The 21135-nt window shown below is 43.8% G+C and overlaps 1 protein-coding gene across 2 annotated transcripts in view; it reads left to right on the top strand.

Annotated features, from left to right (window-relative positions):
* LOC106587324 (zinc finger homeobox protein 3) overlaps nucleotides 1-21135 on the top strand; it is a 411964-nt gene that overhangs the window by 113114 nt on the left and 277715 nt on the right. Inside the window, exon 1 of one of the 2 annotated variants that reach the window (XM_045709037.1) lies at nucleotides 5559-5792. The exons of the other annotated variant lie outside the window; for it this stretch is intronic. The gene's annotated coding sequence lies outside the window, so the exon portion shown is untranslated. Of the gene's footprint in view, nucleotides 1-5558; nucleotides 5793-21135 lie in introns of those variants that run through there. 2 annotated transcript variants of the gene reach the window in all.

Here is a 21135-nt window from a genome sequence, read left to right as displayed (position 1 = left end):
AATAATGCTATTCAGGAAAATGGAAAGTTCAAAAACAGAGGGGAGAACAGAGAGTGATTGCTGTACCTGGGATTGTTTGGTGTTTAGTGTGTGACGCTACAGGTCAGAGAGGTTGGTCAACAGAATGCAATCAAAGGTCTGTTCGGGTTCTCGTGGTCAGGACACGGTCATCCAGCGGTCACAATTGAGCGGTCTGGTTTGAGGTAGGCTGAGCTGGGCTGGTGGTTGGCTCTGGTAGCTAATTGAAGCTGAGCACTGACAGGTCTCCCCATCTCCTCCTGTACTTAACCCATTTAGAAGTCACTGCTAACACGGACCACTCATTAATATTAATTATCCTGCGTGTTAATTTGAGCCAATCCCCATCTTTAATGCACTTAGACATGGTGATGATGATAGGGCTGTGAGGTGCTGCTGAGGGACAGACTCTCTATCTGACTATATGGGGTCAGTGGGAGGAGGAGGAGCGGGGATCGTTCTCTCTCTCTTTCTTTTCTCCTTCAACTCCACTCTATTTTTCTCTGTCTCTTTTCTACCTCTCTTCCACTCTGTCTCTCAATCTAATACGATTCTGCGAAGTAAATTCATTCCTTTTTTTACCATGGCTTTTAAAAAGAATATTAGAAATTCTCAGGATTATGATAGTATTAAAAGGTAATTCCACGCCAGGGGGAGCAGAAAATATTTTTGGTATCTCAGATTGTTTGGGCAATTCTCTCATAGAAACTTGATTAGGAGGAAGGATGTTTGACATGCTTTTTATATTTGTATCACATACCATTTTCTTTTTCAAATTATGATGAAAGTGGCCATTAGACCCTTTTTAGACCTATACCTTCCTCCTGTAAGACCCTATGATCTGTGAACTGTAGTTTTGAGATATTAAGATTTTTTACGTTGAGTAAATGAATGTGATAATGTGTATTTCAGAATCTAGACATACTTCATATGTTAGAGCACACTGTAAGGAGCATAATGACACCAAGGTGTTGTCTGTATCATGTACGGTTCACAGATAATAGGGTCTTACAGGAGGCAGGTATACAGTTGAAGTCGGAAGTTAACATACATCTTAAACAAATACATTTAAACTCAGTTGTCACAATTCCTGACATTTAATCCTAGTAAAAATTCCCTGTCTTAGGTCAGTTATGATCACTTTATTTTAAGAATGTGAAATGTCAGAATAATAGTAGAGAGAATGATTTATTTCATCTTTTATTTCTTTCATCACATTCCCAGTGGGTCAGAAGTTTACATACACTCAATTAGTATTTGGTAGCATTGCCTTGAAATTGTTTAACTTGGGTCAAATGTTTCGGGTAGCCTTCCACAAGCTTCCCACAATAAGTTGGGTGAATTCTGGCCCATTCTTCCTGACAGAGCTGGTGTCACTGAGTCAGGTTTGTAGGCTTCCTTGCTCGCAAATTACTTTTTCAGTTCTGCACACAAATGTTCTATAGGATTGAGGTAAGGCTTTGTGATGGCCACTCTTTGTGATGGCTTTGTGATGGCTTGGAATTTGGTGTCCAAGCCATTTTGCCATAACTTTGGAAGTATGCTTGGGGTCATTGTCCATTTGGAAGACCCATTTGCGACCATGCTTCAACTTCCTGACTGAGGTCTTGAGATGTTGCTTCAATATATCCACATAATTTTCATTCCTCATCATGCCATCTATTTTGTAAAGTGCACCAGTCCCTCCTGCAGCAAAGCACCCCCACAGCATGATGCTGCCACCCCCGTGCTTCACAGTTGGGATGGTGTTCTTCGGCTTGCAAGCTTCCCCCTTTTTCCTCCAAACACAACGATGGTCATTATGGCCGAACAGTTATATTTTTGTTTCATCAGACCAGAGGACATTTCTCCAAAAAGTACAATCTTTGCCCCCATGTGCAGTTGCAATCCGTAGTCTGGCTTTTTTATGGCGGTTTTAGAGCAGTGGCTTCTTCCTTGCTGAGTGGCCTTTCAGGTTATGTTGATATAGGACTCGTTTTACTGTGGATATAGATACTTTTGTACCTGTTTCCTCCAGCATCTTCACAAGGTCCTTTGCTGTTGTTCTGGGGTAGATTTGCACTTTTTGCACCAAAGCACGTTCATCTCTAGGAGACAGAACGCGTCTCCTTCCTGAGCGGCATGATGGCAGCGTGCTCCCATGGTGCTTATACTTGCGTAATATTGTTTGTACAGATGAACGTGGTACCTTCAGGCATTTGGAAATTGCTCCAAAGGATGAACCAGACTTGTGGAGGTCTACAATTCTTTTTCTGAGGTCTTGGCTGATTTCTTTTGATTTCCCCATGTTGTCAAGCAAAGAGGCACTGAGATTGAAGGTAGGCCTTGAAATACATCCACAGGTACACCTCCAATTGACTCAAATGATGTCAATTAGCCTATCAGAAGCTTCTAAAGCCATGACATCATTTTCTGGAATTCTCCAAGCTGTTTAAAGGCACAGTCAACTTAGTGTATGTAAGCTTCTGGCCCACTGGAATTGTGATACAGTGAATTATAAGTGAAATAATCTGTCTGTAAACAATTGTTGGAAAAATTACTTGTGTCATGCACAAAGTAGATGTCCTAACCAACTTGCCAAAACTATAATTTGTTAACAAGAAATTTGTGGAGTGGTTGAAAAACGAGTTTTAATCACACCAACCTAAGTGTATGTAAACTTCCGACTTCAACTGTACATCTAAAAAGGGCATAAAATGGCCACTTTCTTCATAATTGTCAAAAAAATGGTTTGTGATACAAATATTAAACCTTTTTCCTCCCAAGAAGTTGTGACAATTGCCAGAACAATCTGAGATACCAAAAATATTATCTGCTCCCGCTGGTGTAAAATCGGCTTAAAATGATTGAGATTGGATGGTAATGTCAATGGAGTCATTTTGCAGCTACGCTTAAACCCTAATGGAGCTGCTAGAGTGACCTGGGTCAGCCCTGGCTCTCCATATTTTCCTCCAGCAGTAGAATTGCCTGGGTCAGCCCTGACTCTCCGTTTTTTCCTCCAGTAGCAGAATTGCCTGGGTCAGCCCTGACTCTCCGTTTTTTCCTCCAGTAGCAGAATTGCCTGGGTCAGCCCTGACTCTCCGTTTTTTCCTCCAGTAGCAGAATGGCCTGGGTCAGCCCTGGCTCTCCATCTTTTCCTCCAGCAGCAGGCAGCCAGATAGAGGCACATCCTGGCTGGGCAGAGTACTAGGGGTGTTAACAGGCTCTATATTGGCTGGTCTTCTAGGGGTGACAGGTGTGACCACAATTATATAAAGAACAGTATTGGACAGTACATTATGTGCCATGGTGTTTGATTATGGGCGGCGTGTGGATGTGGATTTGCACGCCATTTTCATGCCTTCTGTAGTCTATAGTTTTGTCCCATATTTGTCTTATTATTGTTATATTCAACCTGCTTTTTGAACAACTTTGACCTGCCGTGCACAGTATTTTAGGGATGTGATGCAGCCCATATTGATCATGGCTCTGGATTGATAGACAATCTGTATTTGAACTTGAACTTGACTGTGAGTGGCTACCTCCAGTGGTCGTATAGAGCCCGTTGTGATTGGAGGTTGATGCTGGCCACTGTGTTTCTCTGGTTAAGCCGTCCACTCCACCCTGCTCTCCTCTCACTGTGCTGACAGGGTCTTGGGGGAGCGCTGCGTGGCCACAACTCCTGCCTCTGTGCTGGTCCCTGTGGGGATGCGGGGGCCGGGGGTCCATTGGTCAGTGTGGCAGCTCCAGCTTACACAGTTATTTCTAGGCTGCCTGCCTCTCTCTCTGGGTTTTTAATGTGGATGTGGACTCAAACCCCTGCCATCTATGTTGTCTGACTGAGCTGAGGTTTAGGGTGAAGACCGTGCAGGGAGAAGTATACTATCTTTAGATCCATTTGATACTGTATTTAAAATTCAGTTCTATAGAATCAGCACTTACAAATAAGTAGGAGGAAATGACTGTGGGAATAATAAGTTGGCAGTGGTTTGACATGTATAGTTTCTATAATAGGAATATTGCATTGTTTTGAAATGTTCCAAAGATGCAAGAAGTTTTTTGAAACTGAAGTTTTTTGAAGTTTTTTGAGAAGTCCTCAAAAGTGCAGTCATTAACTGTTGCCATATGGCTAAACTCAACAAGAAAACAAAATGTTACATTGGGTTAGATAGAGCTGTGTAAGTCATTATGAATATACAAATATGTAGATATAGTATTTTTCATTTATCATAATAACATTTCTTATATTTCACCTAATCATAAAATCGCTGTAATATTATCATAAAATAGCTGTTTTTTTCCACTCAGATGCATGAGACTGAAATATGACAGTGCTCTCTAAATGTAAAGCATGTTTTGGGAGTGGAGTAGTCACAGACAGCCACACACACACACACACACACACACACACACACACACACACACACACACACACACACACACACACACACACACACACACACACACACACACACACACACACACACTGAAGTGAATTGAAGTCATTTTGATGAAAAATGAGGGGCAGGCTGATTTGGGACAGCTTGGCGGAGCCGGCAGTGATGCCATTAAGCGGCACCCTGGCTGATAAGGCGAGCAGAGTTATTGAATAAATAAATAAATTAAAATAATATCTTATGTATTCTTTTCACCTCCCTTCAGGCCCCCCATCCCAAATCCTGACCAGTCAGGCTCTTCCCCCCCCTAACCCCCTAACCCCCAGACCCCGCCTCCCCCAAAACACACACATAATTTCCCTGCACCCCTTCACTGCTGATTCAGGCACCAACCGCCGCTCCTGGAACCTTCCCCCTAGTATCCATCCACCAGCACATAAAAAAAAGAACTTGAATGCAGCTTTGCAATAAATAATACATTTGACTAATACACATTCAGCAGGAGTCAGTGTTTACCCCCCACGCCCACACATCCAGAGGAGGGAGAAAGACAGAATCCAAGAAAAGAAGAGTTTCCTCCAGAACAGAGAGCAGTGACGGCTCGATAATAGGCTAAAACAACTAGCATGAGAGCAAGGGAGTGAGGGAGAGGGAGAGGGAGAGAGAAAGAGACAGCGAGAGAGAGATAGAGAGAGAAAGAGAGAGAAAGAGAGAGAGAGAGAGAGAGAGTGAGGGAGAGGGAGGGAGGGAGAGACAGAATGAGAAAGAGAGAGCAAGAGAGCGAGAGAGAGAGAGAGAGAGAGTGGCAAGCATATTATAACTCATCCATGTGGATCTCCCTAGTAGATTGGGAACAATCCCTTGTTGAAATTGTCTTCTAAACACTTAGAGAGAAGGAGACAGCACGGAGCAGCCTGCCAAGCTCAGTGTGTTCCTGTGTGTGTATTCTCACACTGCCTCCTATCCTAGCCAAGGTAGAGAGACCTCTGAGAGAACGCGTGCATGTGTGTGTGTCTGTACCGGTGCCTGTCTTGCGAGCCAGCCAGCGAGTGAGCGAGAGAACGTGGTGTGTGTGTGTGTGTGTGTGTGGAGGAGAGAGAGAGAGAGAGGGTATTATGCACTGTGGATGTTGCCTCGTGTTTAACCAGCCTGCCTGCAAGCACAGGTACCGCCTGCCTGCGCGCCGGCTTCTAAATAAGCAGCACATTCACCGTCCCCTTAAGGACAGGAGGCTAGGCTGCAGAGTGTGAATAGTCAGTACAGTAGCTAGCGCTGAGCAGGAGCCAGAGCAGGAGTCAGCTCCTACATGACTTACTACTGTAGGTAGAGGACAAGCAGTACCAGAAGAGACAGTGGGGATTGGACGTCAGAGGGAAAATAAAGAGAAAATACAGAAAGGTCAGTAAATTCCTTTTTTATTTTTGCTCTGTGGAATCTATTTTTTCCCTCTTCTTCCACTCTGAGTCCAGTAAGTCTGGAACCTGGGCTGTGACTGCTGCGTTTTGCTGGAGAAAGTATTGATTCTTTACAAGTTTGTGGGAAATGTGCTACTGTTTGATCCTGCCAGGTGGGAGCAGGTGGAAAAGCTGGATGTGGGGATCTGGCTGCTGGAGCAGGCCAAATCATCACTAGTGTATAGACTGTGTGTGTTTGTGTACGTTTGTGCATGTGTGTGTTTACATTTTAGTGAATGGGTGTCTGTGTGTAACATTTTACATTGCATTACATTTTAGTATAAAGTATACTCCTATTTTTTGCTTGTGTAAGTTGACTGGGTCAAACTGTGTGTGTGTGTGTGTGTGTGTGTGTGTGTGTGTGTGTGTGTGTGTGTGTGTGTGTGTGTGTGTGTGTGTGTGTGTGTGTGTGTGTGTGTGTGTGCGCACGTGTGTATGGTTGTGATGCTGTCTATATTTTTGGGAGTGAGGGGGAGGCGGAAGGGGGAGGGAAGGGGATCCCCCCGTGGTCAGTAGTGAGTGGGCCAGAGAATGGGATCGGGGAAAGGGGGCCGTGACAGAAAAATAAAAGCGGCGGCCGTGCTGAAAAGATAAATAAAAGCGCTCTTTGCCGCCATTTCATCCTGCATGTGTATATGTACTCATAGGGATGCTCTGGCCATTTCATCCTGCATGTGTATATGTACTCATAGGGATGCTCTGGCCATTTCATCCTGCATGTGTATATGTACTCATAGGGATGCTCTGGCCATTTCATCCTGCATGTGTATATGTACTCATAGGGATGCTCTGGCCATTTCATCCTGCATGTGTATATGTACTCATAGGGATGCTCTGGCCAGCACTGATGGACAGACACTCATGACTCCCAAACACGCCAAACACTAGCTGTCTCATGTGGTAACATATTACACACTGAGGGGGTCATTGGACCTGTGACCCGCACACACACAGGTGAAGAAAGCATAGTAACCCACACCGCGGTGCACACCACACACACACACCAACCAAGATGGTGTCCGCCATTTCCTCCTCCAATGGCGTTTCATGTACAGTCAGGTCCGCATCGTCATTAGATTATTTAATAGAGCTTTGTGGTGGGAAAAAATGATGTTGACTTTTACTTCTCACTTCGGTAGTTCATTTTGAAATTCAATTTTTTTTGTAAATAATGTTTTTAGAATTTTGGTTTCGAATTTTTATGTTTTGAACTATAATTTCAGAAGTATGAATGTGGTTGAGATTTGGAATGGGGAAACGGCTGGACTTAAGGTATGTGTCAGCACTTAGACACGTTTAGCCACACTCAAAAGAAAACTGGAAAAGCCAGGACTACCAAATTGTCAGCAACACTAAAGACATCAACACAAACATTTCAGCCATCCATCATAGCTGTCGCTCTGTTTCTGTGGCGACAGTGATTTATTCCAGGGCTGAAATCCATTTGAGTCTGAATGAGGAAATAAACTCCAGTCCAGCAGGAGGACTACAGACACACACACACACACACACACACACACACACACACACACACACACACACACACACACACACACACACACACACACACACACACACACACACACACACACAATCACGCGGAGCATGTTAACACAGGTACCGTAGAGAGCAGGTGTGCCATCTTCCCTCAAAGCCATGTTTAAAACCACACATCCCACAATACACCATTGTAAACCTCCCCGCAGGGTCACTAGATATTAAGCAGACTCCCAGCTAGCAGCTAGAAGTTGTGGGAAGGTTGTATGCAAAATAACAAAATGACAAGCTCGCTCTCACCAAGCTCTACGAAACATATGGTTCTCAGAACGTTAAGTGTTGGCTAGGTACACAATATTAACTTCTAAGTATGGTTTTGAGTAAATGTACAGTAGATTCATTATTTATTATTAATCCCCTTAATTGTAAATCTTGAAATGCACTGGTTTCATAACCACATAGTATGTTGTGCAATTTATCACCATACACAGCATGTTGCAGTTGTGAAATATTTATAGGACCAGCACATATTAATACATGTAGTAATATGAAGGCTAAAACTAGTGTTTTCACTTTAGTGTGTGTGTGTGTGTGTGTGTGTGTGTGTGTGTGTGTGTGTGTGTGTGTGTGTGTGTGTGTGTGTGTGTGTGTGTGTGTGTGTGTGTGTGTGTGTGTGTGTGTGTGTGTGTGTGTGTGTGTGAGAGGAGAGTTTGTGTGTGTGTTAGTGTGTTGCTTGCTGTGATTTAGGTTTGTTTTTTCATGTTGCTCTCTCTCTCTCTCTCTCTCTCTCTCTCTCTCTCTCTCTCTCTCTCTCTCTCTTGCTTTCTCTTGGCCTGTCTTCAATTGCTTATTTTTCCCATTTTGCTTCCCTGTCGTTGTTTGTATCTCAGATCATAACTCAGGTCCCATACTGTGCAGGCAGATTTATCTGAGCGAACATACCCCCCCCCCAGCCCCAACCTTAGCCCTTAAGCCCTCGTCCCTGGATTTTCACATGTTTATGTGTGTGTGGACTAGGGTTGCAAAATTCAGGGAACTTTCAATAAATTCCCTGGTTTTCCAGAAATCCTGATTTGAGGAACATGTGCAACCCTAGTGTGGACACACTTGTCTGTGTGTGCTTGTGATTTAGATATATACATAAGCAGAGGGAGAGAAAGTGTGTGTGTGTGAGTTTGTTTATCATCGTCCATGTATATATTGGTCAAACGGGATTGGGGTGTCAGGAGGAGAGCATGATGTTGTGATTTATGCAGATGTGTGGTGAGGAGCTCTGTGCTGGGCACTTAATGTGTTTGGGTCTGCTGCTATCTGGCCTGCTAATGTGGACCGGGGCAGCATCTGTCTGGGGCTAGGCTGGGCTGGCCTGGAGTTGGAGGTGGCCTGTCTGTCTGGAGGGGAAAGGCTGGCCACAGAAAGCCAGACAGGCCACTCACACTCAACTACAGACCTCTCTTTCCAGCCAGAGAGCCGAGAGCAGGAAGAGATTGTTGTGCCTCAGCTGAATTAGAGAACAGCTGTAGGAAGAGAGGTGGATGTTTTAGTGTTTGAACATATGAATTGGATGACAATACTGTAAAAAGAATGTCTTTGTTGTACATCATCCAAAGGTGAGTTATACTGAACAAAATATAAACGCAACATGCAACAAATTCAACAATTTCACTGAGTTCATATAAGGAACTTAGTCAATTGAAATAATTTCAGTAGGTCCTAATCTATGGATGTCACATGACTGGGCATGGGCGCAGCCATGGGTGGGCCTGGGATGGAAATACTCCTCCGTTTCATCAGCTGTCCTGGTGGCTGGTTTCAGACAATCCGCAGGTGAAAAATCGGGATGTGGAGGTCCTGGGCTGGCGTGGTTGCATGTGGTCTGCAGTGGTGAGGCCGGTGGGACATACTGTCAAATTCTCTAAAACAACGTTGGAGCCGGCTTATTGTAGAGAAAATAACGTTACATTTCCTGGCAACAGCTCTGGTGGACATTCCTGCAGTCAGCATGCCAATTGCACGCTGCCTCAAAACTTGAGACATCTGCACAAAACTGCACATTTTAGTGTGGCCTTTTATTGTCCCCAGCACAAGGTGCACCTGTGTAATGATCACGCTGTTAAATCAGCTTCTTGATATACCACACCTGTCAGGTGGATAGATTATCTTGGCAAAGGATAAATGCTCACTAACAGAGGTGTAAATACATTTTGAGAGAAATAAGCTTTTTTTGTATATGGAACATTTCTGAGATCTTTTATTTCACCTCGTGAAACATGGGACCAACACTTTACATGTTGCGTTTATATATTTTTTTCAGTAATACATTTGCAGTATATTACAATTCTAAATGCAAAAGGGCATTATAATACCTTAAAATCTGTATCTGTGAGAAGGATATCAGTGGTATTTTACATCTTGAATCACTTGCATTATGCCATTTGGAATATTATTCATTCATTTGTTTTTGAACATGGGTATGGATTTTTGGATTTAGAATTTTAGGAAATTATTAATGAAGACCTAAGTCAAGACTTATTGACCAAGTTGAATTCAAGCATTTTGATTTGCGATCTGAATATATATTTCCTGACATGTGATTGGTCCAGTTGTAGTGCTGGTTGTCCCATAGGCATCTTTGGTCCCACACAGTGAATGAATAGAGGCTGAGGTCCGGGCCTTACTATGATAATGTGCCAAACTCGGCTCTGCTCCCAAAATCCAGGATTAATGCCTGCTTTAGAGGCTTAGCATGGGCAGCCATTCAGACGTGCATGGGATTGCCTGGGCTGCTACCTTGGTCCCCTGTTATCGCCTGCAGAGGTTGACAGGGCTAGGAGCCACTGGAGGAACTAAGTGTCTCACTTTAGCACCCCGACTGACCGTGTCACTCCACACTCCACACTCTGTATCACTCTGCACTTCACACTCTGTATCACTCCACACTACACACCTTCCACACCTTCCACAGGCCATGCCACACTACCAACCTGGACATCACCTTTCTGTTTGGGCTGTTACATGGGAAATAAAGCCTGATCTTGATGTGGAAGATATGATGTGAGTCATGTGACATATAGTGTGTAGGTTTTGTCATGTCAATACTGATGTTTCTGACAGGTGTAACCATAATTATAATGAACTTTGAATTGCTTCAACAACATTTGTGTTCATCAAATTACAATTAATTGGATATTTCACAAGGTATGAAATATGTAAGTTATTTGTATTTTATAATCAGCAATGTTAATTTTTTCTATCATTATCTTGAATATGTTCACAAATTTGTCTACTGTATTATTTATTTTATATTTGCTAAATTAGCTAATTAAATACTGAATCAAATGTTTGTCCCAGCTTTGAAATGCTTTGCTCATCTAATTCTTTCCAATTAATTAATTTAAGCTCAAAACCCATTAATTTTGTGCAACTGAGCAATTATAAACTCTGTGATAATTTAAAAAGGACAAATATTCAGTTCATAAAGCAATTAATTGTAGTTATATGAAGTGGTGGTAAATTGAAAGCAAAACAAAATTATACATTATAATTGCAATTATTTGTTGTTCGACACAGCCGTATGTCGATGCATGGGTTGCTTTGGTTTTCTCAATTGACAAGTACACTATCATGTACTTTATTTATCCTTAGCCCCAAAATATTATCTCTCTCTCTCACACACACGCACAAATACATGCATACACACACATGTAAACACACAACCCACACACACACTTGAAGGTTGCGATATTGTATTGTACAACTCATATCAAGTGGTTGTGGGTGTGTAACTGTCTTAGTCCTGGTAATTTGTGTGATTTCTGTAGTGTCATAAAAATAAGTTGTATTGGACTGTATAGTAGCAGTGGAACTGAACCTGCAGGTCATATATGTATTGTTGCTAATGTACAACTATTGTAGTATATTTCACCTTATAACTACTATCATGACTATACTGTGTAAAATAGTCAAGTATGGGATTACTGTGGAGCAGTGTGTGATTGTTGTGTAATGGTAGACTTGTGTCCCACATGCCTCCGACACTGGAGGCAGCTCCGTTGACTGTCGGATGAGTGACACCTGCTCTCGTCCTATGAGACGTCCAGCTCTGTGCTGTCAGCATCAGCGGAGTGTCTGGGATTGGCTGTTTCCAGACATCACATGTCAACAGCCCTGTGGAAACATCTGCATCTTGTGCTTCAGTTCAGACCCACTCCTTTTATTTTTCCTGCTTTCAAGCAGACATGGGCACATATGCAGCTGTGTTTGAAACACATGACAAACGCAGAATTATTTGACTCTTTATCAACAATCCTGAGCTGTGTATATTCTCTGAGGAGAGCAAGCACACTGCAAAGGCTCCACATGTTATGACATCACAACAGCAGATGGAACAGTGGATGTGTCTGTGGGATTAATTTAATGACATGAATGTTGTTGATTTTTCTGTCTCCTCATGACATCCTTGTTGCTTTATTTGTGTATGTTGTTTTTTCTTTTGCATGTTAGCCAGGATGTTTTTTTGCCTTATTAGTTAAATCTGTAATATCCATCAGAAGGAATAAGACGCTGGGTAATCATGTGGGCCAGCCAGCTCTGAGTCTGCCTCTGCACAGCGTCTATAGTACAGTGTCTGGGCTGGGGTAAATATGTATGGTCATTCCCCATCTTATTACATCTGATTACTGCACTCATGTGGATAATCTCTTTATGCCTTTCTCATGTCTGAGGAACTTTTACACTCTCATGTGTGAACCTTATGGACTGGGGGCTGCAATGTTTCAAATACGCTTGTTTATTCTGTTTGTCACCCCACATCCAGTGGGAGAATTCTAAATAATTGTGTACTTTGTCGGGCCTTCTGAAAGATTTCACAATGTGCAAGAGTTGGGATGATTTGTTATCCCAAAGATCAAATTAAATATATATTTATTTTAGTATAATCTAGCCTTGACCTCGTGTAGAGAGGATTTATATTTATGGGTGCTACACATCAGGCAGTATGAACGATGCTATGAAAACCCACGGTCTATTTAGATTTATCTGGGGTAGGGACGCCTTGTCTTTTGTCCCTGTGCTTACTAGAAAGAGAGAGGATACATTTCCATTGAGATTGATGGGCGCAAAGCAGCAGGCTGCGGTGTAGTTTGGTGCAGGGACTGATCTGTGTAAGAGTAATGGCCGCTGGTTTGGTGCTGTGTTGATTCCATCTTGGCTGTCTTGCAATCAGCCGGAGAAGGAGGGGGGGTAGAACTATTTTATTCCTCAGACCCCCTCCTTCACCACCACTGGAATATAATCCACTGTCTCCTGACCTTCAAATCATGCCGCGCTGCAGTCATTTCAATTGGCCTGGCCGGCATTAGCGTGAAATGTCCTCTAGCCTCTCTAACCACCACATGGAAGATTTCCTCTCCCCCAGCATGGCCTCCCTCCTCTTCTTCCCTCCTTTCTCTCCCTCTGCCATCATGCCCCCTGAAGTCAGGGTGGAGGGATGGGAAGAGCTTCCTCCTCCTCCTCCTCATGTTGGTAATGATCCTCCACAGGAGATGCTGCTGGTCAAAGCAGAGAAATAAAGGCCTTCACACCATTTTATGATTCAGCTTTGTTTGCGTTGCATTCTGTTATAGGGTTGAAATTATTTAAATATTGTAAGGATTGATACTGTATACTATAATAAGTCAATTGTGGGTATTTTGTAATCTAATTATTTTGTGTGTAAAATATTTATCAATATTTTTTTGACAAATGGAAATTCATATTTACAGTATGTCAATTATAATATTGAACTTATCTTGCCGGTGGATGCTTTTGTGTCACATGCATGATTTTATTGTTAACCCACTAAAGGGCCTGGTGTTAGTATGAGTCCATTGAGAGCCCATGGTGTAGCCGGTGTGGTGTAGTGGATCAGTACCAGTACTGAGTTTATTCTCATGTTAGTGATGGAGTGATGCATCAAAAGGCTGAGGAAGGGCAATCACTAACTCACAAGCCAAGGCCCAGCCTGTGTCATGTTGGTTGTAGACAGATATTTTATCAATAATTGAGAAAACCATATTTGATATTATCTGAATATTAAAAATATATCAGAGCACAAGCAGCATTCATGGCTGTCTTTAGAAGCTGAGTGAAAGATGTGTGTCATGCGTACACAAGCCTCCAGAGAGACTCTTTGTTCTGAAGGGTCAAAGAAGCCTCTGAATGTTGGGTATATCTTAGCTCAGCATAGCTAGAGACATGGTTTATTTCAAAGAATTCACAGAAAATATGTATTTTCATCCAGAATGCGTTGTTCATTTACATGGGAAATTATAGAAATGTTCGCAGTGCAACAGCTTTTCAACATGATGTCTATCACCAGCATGTCTAATAAATTACTCCTAACTCCATATTCATAACCCCTGATGAATATGTTATGCCCTAGAATTCATCTTATGATCTACTATGAAACATCTCTTAACCCTTTTGTATGCTCCTGCCTGTATCTGAAGGAGGTTGTAGAGGTATGGATTTCAAGTCCCTACTTCCTGCTTCTGTGTTGATTGGTTGACATCAAGAGCAGGTGTGGGAGGCTGTGTGAGTCAGTGTGACGTGTCGACATGTAATGGAAGTGTCATGGCTGTGACACTATGCTGACTGAGAGAAAGCGGAGTGACGTGTGTTTGTGAGTCATGTGAGAGATGTGTCCTCTGGTCCTAGAGATGTTTCCAGTGCTGTCCTCATCTGGAACCTTCTATAGCAGGTCCATGTCTCCTTCTTTTTGCCCTCCGGTTGTTATTACATACAGTATACTGTATGTATGATTAATGATCCCAATGAGAGTGTCCATAACTTATAGCCTAGGGCTGGAATTGAAATGCATGCAGGGGATGTAGAGCATTCTGCTATTATTGCTCAATAAACTTAGCAGCCATTACATTTGTTTTGCTTTTGTTGAGAATAAAACAGAGAGGGCTATGAGGTTTCAAATCAACAACTGGGCCACTCTAAGAGATGGACTTATTGGAATTGCATTAAGTTGATTAGAGCCAGAAATGAATCCCATTTACCACAGAGCAGTGTTAAACACACTGTTTCCCCCAGCAATGGCAGAGCATTGACAGTCAGTCAGCATCAATTAAACTCTGTGATGTGTATATCCTCATCCTGAGAGGTCTGGCTTTGTTCTCTTCTAATAAAGACCGTCTGGGTCTGTCTGTGGCAGCAATGTTTCATTTCCTCATTTTCCAGAGATGGCCCTGAGTAATTCACAGTGCTTATCATACTACTGGAGAGCACTGACACAACACAACACAGCTCTCGTCGGATACCTACATGAACCTGGCTACCCCAGTCCTCATATCACCGCTCTGTGAACCAGCAGTAAGGAGGAGTGTTGTTGTGTTTTAATCAGAGAATATGTCCAGCTGGACTGAACCAGGGCCGTTACATTGTGACCCCCTCTCCTCATTTACATATGGGATACATAGGGGATGTGGAGTGTTTATATGCATGGAGGTTCAGACGTGGCTTATTGTGGTCTGTCACACATGAAAAACACACATCTACTATTGTTGTCGTAAAAGTTATTGTGTACAGTCTTGACTAAAGAAAAACACGGAGGTATATCTGAAGGCAATAGTGTGTGTTCTTTTGTGAGTGTGTGTCCGTTTCCTGGTAGTAGTGAAAGGGTGTGTGTGGGGGGTTGTGAGGGGTCCAAGCTGTCCCTGGCTGGCTGTCCATTCATTGTGTCCCCAGCCCCCTGTCTAATTAATGTGAGCCACACTCATATACGTTACTGCACCCGGGGTCTGTCACTCATTAATCATGTGACCTTCTGTGGCGCGGTTAATGACCTTGGTGGAGTAGATCAGCTGGATATGGCTGGAGCCACGGAATTCAATTGTTTCTGGAAGTGGCTACGGTCACGCCAGGCAATTTATACGGCCGCCCCGCTCGGAGTCCTTCTCCTGAGCCAGCGCCACCTCTGCCTGTGTGCCTGCGCCTGGCTAGGGGTCCTTACAGGCTACGCCACAGGGCTGGCCGAGCCACTGCCAGACAAAGCAGAGAGGGGACACAGGATGGAGATCAGCAGGGGATAAGAGCAATCTGCAACTCAAATTCTCTCATCCTGGTCCTGTTTGGGCTGTCTCATCTGTAAGTACTGGATCTCTCTCTGCATATCTCCCACCTCTGTGATGATCTCCCTCTTGTCCTTTGTCAATCTTTCCCTTCTTGTCAAATTCTACTTTCTCTACAAATTCTCAAATAATCAATAGAGATAGCCGCAATCTAAACTTGGAGGCTGCAAACGAGGCATAGAGGCAGAGAAATAAGATTAGTAACACACGGTTAAATGTCAGAATACTTGTTAATGTTGCCACCTACTGTTTTGAGCAAGTTTGTCAGTGAGCTGGTTTTGGCAACTTTTTTTGGTCTAATCGCCATATAATGAATCATTGTGATAATAATCCTGACTCTATGGGTGTGCAAAGTTTAAATAAAAATGGTGTCAAGGCTGCCACCTCCTTCTCGCAATCGTAGCATTAAAATGTTGGCTTTCTTCTCGGTGACATTAAAATGGAGGGAATTTGTTTATCCGTGCCTTTGTTTATTTAACATTTTGCTCAGCGGGGGGAGTTTCAGATAGCTTGTTTTCAAGACAGTCCCTGCAGACAGCGAGCAAACACTCCACAGTGTCATCAAACAGAACAATCCTCAACTTTCCCCCTCCGCAGTTCTCCACAGCGCACACACAAATGTGCCAGAGAGGAAGAACACCATCATGGAATTTGATTGAAAATGATTGTCAGAATTTTTGTGAGTCTGTAATGTAATAATATGCATGCAGGTTTTTTTTCTTCTTCAGATTCGTACACATAAGTGTAGCCCTTCACAGAGAAACCACATTGATGGATGAAAACATTGAATTTTCATGAAGCAAACTTTGGTGGGTATTGTGTCATTAATGAATGCACTGATGTGTGAAGGGATTCTAGATTCTCTATCTTTAAGGTGGCGTCAACAGCCAGTTGGGCAAATTCTGAAACCTGAAAAATAAAGGATCAGATAAAAACAATCTTTGTGAATGGAGAAGTGAGTTCACTCCTGTACGGAATGAGTTCTGAATTGAGCTCATTCCACATTTACGTCTCCCATTCTCTTTGGATAAATGTGAACAACACTATAGTGGATCTGTGCAGTGCTGTGGTGGGATAGTGATGACTGACTAGGCTTCTGCACTCATGTCAGTTTTCACTTTTGTTGTTATTGCACACACAGACCACTATTGCATGGAACGCAAGGGAGTCTACAGCACATTGTTTGTTAGTTATTCTGGAAAAATCTATTATTTTTTTATATAACATAACAAATATTACCAAACATTCCGAACTGAGTGTGTTTACTCCAGACCAAGGTCAAGTTGATAGACAGAGTGTGTCAGGTTCAATGTCAACATAAAAAGGGAGGTGAATGGGGACTGGGGCTAGGGGGCTGGGGCTAGGGGGGCTGGGGGTTGGGTGGAGCGGCTTGGGATGGAGCCTCCCAATCTACCCTGCCTCATTAAAGCACATTCTGTTTTACTGTCTGGCACAACACACAGACATACCTACCATTATCTTTTTCCTTCCAATCTTTCACCCTCTCCCTTCATTCCTTCTATCACCTCTGTCTCTCCTTCCTCCATCTTTCTCCCTCTCTCGCAAGTGCAGGCTTGATTCATATTTTCCGCTGTTCTGTAACCATGGCAATGAGGTCACTGCATATGATACTTAATTGAATCTTTCCAGTGCTTTTGTGTTCATCTCCTGGTCCGGACAATAAACATCTTCTGCTGATGACTCCAACCCCCTTCCTTCCCTCGCTCCACTCCCCTCCATCTTTCTTTCTTTCTCTTCATTTTGTCCCTTATGAATGTATTCATTTTTTCCCTCCCCTGCTTCCACCTCAGTATTCCCTCTCCCTCTCTTTCTCCTCGTGTATTTCTGACCCAATCTTCCTTGTGCTTTCTCCGCATGGCATTATTTTATTTTTCACTCATTGTTTTCTCTCGTGTCTTGTCCTTCGCTGTGGGACAAGTTATTATTATCTTATTTAGCCAAGCTCTATCCTGGCTGGTTTTGTTTCTCCAGCTCTGTCCTGGCTGGTTTTGTTTCTCCTTGTCAAATAAACCTGCTGAGATTGAAATTAGAGGACTCAGAGCTGTTTAATGCATGTAATAATGCACATTGCCACTGCCCTTGTCCTCCTCCCTCTCCATCCCTTTCTCTCTCTGCCCCCACCCCTCTTTCTCTTTCTCTCCATGTCTCCATGTCTCTCTCTCTCCTGCCTGGACCCACTTTCTCCACCTTTACCCCTCTCTCACCCCCTGCTGCATTTGCATACTCAAATCAGTCTCAGGCGCAATCGTTAAATTGAATTGAAAAGACTCTGATGATTCAAGTGATGAAACAAAGCGCCTGGCATCCCAGGGAACCATTGATACACAAAGTGAGCCAGTGACACGAGGCGCTCTCCGAGCAGGTGTTCTGATTAATGCCCCATAAATTGGGGTCCTCTAAAATCCAGGCACAAGTGGAGAGACACGCGTCTTTCCTCTCCACACAGCACACAGACAGACCAACACGCAAACACACACGCTGGCTCAGCCTTTGTTCACGCAGGCATGGCAGCTAATCCATGAGGGTGTACAGATTCAAAATACAAACACTGGAGTGGATAAAACTGGAAAGAGGAGGGAAGAGGGGGAGAGAGGGGGAGGAGGGGGAGAGAGGGGGAGAAGGAGGTGAGAGGGTGGAGGAGGTAGAGAGAGGAGGCAGGAGGGGGAGAGAGGGGGAGGAGGAGGGTGGAGGAAGTAGAGAGAGGAGGCAGGAGGGGGAGAGAGGGGGAGGAGGGGGAGAGAGGGGGGAGAAGGAGGTGAGAGGGTGGAGGAGGTAGAGAGAGGAGGCAGGAGGCAGGAGGGGGAGAGAGGGGGAGGAGGGGGAGAAGGAGGTGAGAGGGTGGAGGAGGTAGAGAGAGGAGGCAGGAGGGGGAGAGAGGGGGAGGAGGAGGGTGGAGGAAGTAGAGAGAGGAGGCAGGAGGGGGAGAGAGGGGGGAGGAGGAGGGTGGAGGAAGTAGAGAGAGGAGGCAGGAGGGGGAGAGAGGGGGAGGAGGGGGAGAGAGGGTGGAGGAGGTAGAGAGAGGAGGCAGGAGGGGGAGAGAGGGGGAGGAGGGGAGAAAAGGTGTGCCACGCATCTGGAGATATAAAATAATAAACAAGATTCTAAACAATATGGGTGTCATGAATTTGAAACCTACTTTTTTATTCACGTTTTTGATTGCCATCTTGCCCCGGTTTAGTTTTTTATGCATTTCTTTGATATAGGTTTTTATATGGCCGAGTGTGTGTAGAGAATATAGATAAAGATGACATGTTGCATCACTCTTATTTCACTTGCGTATATCACTCAGGACAAATGAAGCCCAACCACAAGGTGCAGAGCTCTGATGGCTGGGCCGCTTTACAGGAAGTCAACAACATATTATTCAACCTAAAAAAGTATCTTTACAGAGCAACTTGACAGGTCATTTTCCTGAATGGGTGACGCAGGTCCTCTTTTTCCATAGTGAGGTCCCTCCATCAACTCTAATAACGGCACTAGGTGAGGAGGGAGCCTCAGAAGTATCTATAGAACCAAACAAAATAGAGAGAGAGAAACAAATAAAACTCAACCTCAGATTTGGCATAAAATAACCATTAGCAGGTACCTACAGTCTGAAGTGACAGTCTATCAATAATGTCACTCTGAAAATGGGACAGGTTTGTTGCTGCCTCTAAATCAATGGGGACTCCATATAGCTGAAAAGCAGGCGGGTATAGGAAATGCGTTAAGGCTGGACGTTGATGGGAGTGATGTGAGCGCTGGGACACCCAGTGGCTCAGAGGGACATCGTTCAGGAACACTGCCCAGCTCAGAGACATCACGAGCAGGGTCACCACATGGAGAGACCTGCCTGGGCTGGAGCTCAGTCCTGCAGGCTACACTTCACCTAACGACTGCAGTTCTATGGTATTATTCTCATATATCTAAATGTATTCAATTGCCCATCAAATATTGATGATAAGAAATGCATGCTCTTAGCTCAAAGCCTAGGCACGTCAAAACACATAATGCAGAGTATTTGATAGAAACCTGGCGAATTTGTGTATGTAGAATTCGCTGTTTATATTCGTAGCAGAGCTTTACACAGCAAAAATAAAAAAGCTTAACATCCTTTTAATATATATATATTTTTCTTTTTTTACAATAATCAAAATGTTTATGCATATCACAATGCACGATTACTATGCTTATCTGTGTGAAAACCTTTGTCAAATTGCACCCACTTAAGTTATGTTATAGAACTGGATTCATCTGTGTTCATTTAAAATACAGCATTAACTAATCCTGACATTATGCCCCCCTGACACGTCCTTCAACAGCCCCCCCCCAAACAAACGCACACGTGCCTGCGTAACACACACACACACACACACACACACACACACACACACACACACACACACACACACACACACACACACACACACACACACACACACACACACACACAAAAACCCATGCACATATTTGCATAAAATCTGACTAGGCGTTGTATGTGAATGGGGTCTGTTCATGAATGGGCCAGGCAGACAGTGGCTGGCAGCTTTGAAAGACGACCAAGGAGCATGTGCCTTTTCTGCTGGGGTGTTTAAAGTGGCAGCACTTGTGTGTGTGGAGCCTACAGGATGCCGTCGTCTGCTCCCCCTCCGCCTTCTCTGTGCCGCGTGCTGGCGTAACAGGCAGGCATGGCAGCAACAAGTGTCTGCACATTACTACGCTTGCCAGCCCCTCACTTGGCAGCCAGCCTGCCCATCTGCCTGCGCCCTTATGTAGATAAAGAGCCAATTGTGCCAGGGGAGTGCGTTGGGGGGTGGGCGGCGAGATGGAGCAGGAGGAGGGGGGAGATGATTTGCATAGCACTGCTACGGGGACACCCATCTGATGTTAAACAGTAAAGCAGCAATTAAGGGTCATTAGTCCTTTTGTTTTGTGTTCCAGTGTGCGGCGCCGTCGCCCCAGACTGCACTGGGGCTGCCTGTGGGAATGCCAGCGCTACACGTGTCTACACGCCATCCCCCCTCCTCCTCCTCCTCCACGCCGCCTCTCTGCTACTCAAGCTGCTTCATCCTCCTCTTGTATACAAACCCCCGTGGCCGGGTGGGCGGGCGCGCTGCTGGCACAGGCCTGGCACAGATGATGATGCCACTTTGGCAAGCCGCCCACCGTATGTCGACTAGCTGGTGACAATACAGTGACAGAAAGCACCAGTGTGTTAGCACAGCCTCTTCTGGCACGGCGTAGCTCTTCTGAGATGGCTCTATTACTTTTGTTTACCCTATTAGTTAACCCTATTAGTTTACCCTATTACACCATTAATACAGAACTATTACTATAGAACGAATACACGCCAATAGTTACACTATTACTATAGAACAATTACACATCAATGGTTACACTATTACTATAGAACAATTACACATCAATAGTTACACTATTACTATAGAACAATTACACATCAATAGTTACACTATTACTATAGAACTAACACACATCCATAGTTACACTATTACTATAGAACTATTAAACACAAATAGTTACACTATTACTACAGAACTATTACACACCAACAGTTACATTGTAACTATGGAACTATTACACATCAATAGTTAAACTATTACTATAGAACTATTACACATCAATAGTTACACTATTACTATAGAACTATTACAC

This window comes from Salmo salar, chromosome ssa26, assembly GCF_905237065.1.
Source record: "Salmo salar chromosome ssa26, Ssal_v3.1, whole genome shotgun sequence".
NCBI lineage: Eukaryota > Metazoa > Chordata > Actinopteri > Salmoniformes > Salmonidae > Salmo > Salmo salar.
Note: the sequence above shows the minus strand (reverse complement) of the source record. Positions and strands in the feature narration are given on the sequence as shown.